This window comes from Loxodonta africana, chromosome 12 (genome assembly GCF_030014295.1).
Source record: "Loxodonta africana isolate mLoxAfr1 chromosome 12, mLoxAfr1.hap2, whole genome shotgun sequence".
Taxonomy (NCBI): domain Eukaryota; kingdom Metazoa; phylum Chordata; class Mammalia; order Proboscidea; family Elephantidae; genus Loxodonta; species Loxodonta africana.
The window spans coordinates 16,031,054-16,034,745 of NC_087353.1; positions in this window are offsets into that span (position 1 = coordinate 16,031,054).

Below are 3,692 nucleotides of genomic sequence, written 5' to 3' on the forward strand. Positions count from 1 at the left end.
CTGCAAACATACACACGGAAATTGAGTAAGTTTCAAAGAACGATATTCACTTATTTTGAAGCATTTTGATATTCCATATCACTTCTTTAAACACACACGGCTAAATCTCTGGATCAATAAATGAGTGAAAAGGCAAGCCGAAGAGTGAAAGAAAATTTTGCAACACATATAACTGACAAAGTGTACATTAGACAAAGAATTCCTACAAATGAATAGTAAAAATACAGAAAACCTGGAACAAAGATGAGCAAAAGATTTGAACAGGCATTTCGTAGAAGAAGATATCCAAAGGGCTAGCAAACACATGAAAAGGTTTGCTTTTTCAACATCATTAGTCGTCCCAGTAATGAATGCAAAATAAAACCACAGCATAATACCACTATGTGCTCACCCCAAAACACCAAAATCCAAACTTGCTACTGATGAGTCAATTCCTACCCATGGTGACCCCATATATTGCAGAATTAACTGTTTCATAGGGTTTTCTTGGTTGTAATCTTTGCAGAAGCAGATCTCCAGGCCTTTCTTCTGTGGTACTGCTGGATGGGTTCAAACCACCAACCTTTAGGTTAGTCATCTAGTGCAAACTGCGCCACCCAGGAATCGTTATACACTCACCAGAATGGTTAAAATTAAAAGAAAAAAAAAAAAAACCTTAAAACTTGCAATTATAATACCAAGTGAAAAGGATGATTTATTTATTAATATTTTTATCTGACATGTAGGAGGTGCTCTATGAGAACTTGTTGAAGACAAGAAGGAAGGAGGGAAAGAAAGAGTATCTGAAAGCCTGAACGAATGAATGAATGAATGAGGAAAACTGGTCTAGATAGAGTAGACTAAAAAAACTAGGAAGTAATAATTGAATACCGTGACAATAATGATCATTTACTGAGCAGTATTAAGGGTTTAAATCCCCATTCAAGCCCTTACTCCCTCAGCGATATAAATTTCCTCAGCTATAAAATAAGCTAGTACGTGTAAAACATAACCTAGTCCCTGGCACTTAGTGCTATGCCTGCTAGATATTTCTAGTAGAGTATGCAGGTTCTGCTCTCAGTTCTTCATACGCATTACGTCATTCAATCCTTAAAGGACCCTGTGAGTTCGATACTGATATTCGTATTTCCCAGATGTGTTAACAAGCATCAACCAGGTAAAGAACTTTACCTACAATGATCCCACATTGGCTGAACTAAAATTCAAACCTCAAAATGTTTAGCTGCAAAAAGCCTGTGTTGTTACTCACTGTGTGATACCTAACATTTCACGTGAAATGAAAACTAATTGGGTTTTCATTTCCTTATACACAGGTGACTCAGGAAAAAAGGTGTTTCTTAATTGAGCCAGATTATGGTGAGAGTTTAACATACTTTTGGCTAAGAAGACTTCAAGGCCTTGAATACTATCCCCTGTTGTGTAATTGGTAGTCATTAAGTATTTATCTCTTGTTTTACAAAATTGCCTTTCAGTTTCCTTGTTAGGGAAAATGAAAGTCATCTTTGTTTCTATTCAGAATATAATACTATCAGAATAACAACAGTTAAAAATAACTGACCACTTAAAATTTCAGGCACAGTTCTGAGTATATTAGCCTTTTTAGTCTGCAAAAAATCCCATGAGATATCCCGTTTTGCAGATGAGGAAATAGAGCTCCAGCAAAATAAAGTCACTTGCCCTAAGTCACACAGTAAGTGGTGAAGCGAGGTTTATGACTCCACAAGCTGTAATCTTAACCACAAGGGCTGTTTGATCTTTCCTGAAAAACCATGAAAGCAAAAGACCACTTGCTCAAGGACAATTCTGCTGCTGCTGCTTGTTACTAGCTGCCGTCAAGTTGACCACTGACCCATACACACGTGATGGACCTTTTTGATTCATAGACTTTTCATTGCTGGTGTTTTGGGACTTTGTCTTAGTTTGGATGCTCTAGTGAAACCTGTGCAGAGTCACAACAACACGAAGGCCTCCAGATGGTGGCTGCACTTGAGTGCGTTTGCCTGAATTCCAACCCGGGTCTCTCCTGTGGAAGGCAAGAATTCTATCACTGAACCAGTCCTGCCCGTCTTTCCACAAATATCATGAACATGTAAGACCACGTGCTCAAACACAATTCTAGTTAAGGACAGCTAAAGGAAGAAAATTTCAGTAAAAATGCAATGATGCTTTCTAAGAAAACTGTAAAAATAAATAACAAGCTGCAATAATTCTTGCCAATTATGAAGGATGTTAGACAAACATTGGACGCTTCTGGGTGACAATGTCTGCTGAAGATGAGACAGAACAGTCACAAAAGGGCCAAAGATGGTATGATCTCATTTCTATCAAATAGACCGATATCTAGAGACTGAAGCTTATTAGTGGCTACAAGGGACAGGAGGGAGCGGAAAAAGGGAGCCACCGTCTAGGGGTCGCTGAGTTTCTGTTAATATCAATGGAACATTTTGGAAAAGTATAGTAGGAATGGGCACTCAACGTGATGAACATAATCAATGTCACTGAATTGTACAGGTGAAAATTGTTGAATTGGCAAACGTGTTGCTGTATTCTGTATGTATGCCACGATACAAAATGTTTAAATGGCATAGAAATGAAGAAAAATATAAATGTCCAATTATAATACTATCAAAACATATAAATTAAACTGCATAACTAAACAAGGGCTAAGCCAGGCATTTTGTTCTCTACCTGCGCATTTTGCTATCATCGGTAACGGACCTGGAGCCAATGGTTTCGCCGATCATCCTCCAACGATTAAACACTCTTTTTGTACTGTGGCCTCAAAGATAAGCTTTCACTGAGAACCAAAAAGGTGGAAACTTTTGCACAGTCATGTCATGAGTGAGCAATACAGCAACAAATTTTTATTATTATTGTTATTTTTAAATCACACCACCTTTATTTGTTGGATGAGCTAGAAGACAACACACAGGATACTGAAAGCGAGTGACCTCCTAGGTACCTGTTTTGAGTTGCACCTGCTTATCCTCTGCCTGGCCAGTCTCAGTAGCCCGGGGCTCCTTTCTGTCCCCTTCTGAGGCCCAAACATTTGAGTTAGGCACGTGAGGCCCCCTACATCCCCTTACATTAATTTTGTGATGTTCAATTCCCACCAACTTGCCAGTGAATTAAGAGTACTCTATCTCATACATACAAAACTACATGGCTGTGGAGAGCTGGAAGAGGTTTAAAACATAATGACACTTATATACAAGCTGTGGCTTCACACCGTGGCTTCACACCAATAAAAACAAACAGACATTTATTTTGTCCTTGATTTTTGGTGCAACTTATACGTATACATTATATTGTATTTTTTAAAAGTAATAAATCAACCATATATACAAATAAAATCACAAATGAAGGCAAATGAATGCATTGGCATGTTGTGACTGTAATTTACTGGACCAGAAAGGTGAAATTCTAGGACTTTAGTCCTTGTCCATAACCAGACTAGGACACTGCATACACACACACACACACACACACACACATCAAGTTAGAAAGGATGTTATTTATACAAGTAGATATAGACAGTGAGGCAGAAAAAGGCAGAATTTTCGCCTTAGAACTGAGCCTTCAGTATTGGCTTGATTCCAACTTTCATTTTCATGAAGAGAAAAATCGAAACTGAGCCAGCTGAGAGTTACTCAGGAGAGGGTGTGTCCTTCCTCTCCTCTGATGGGTGGCTG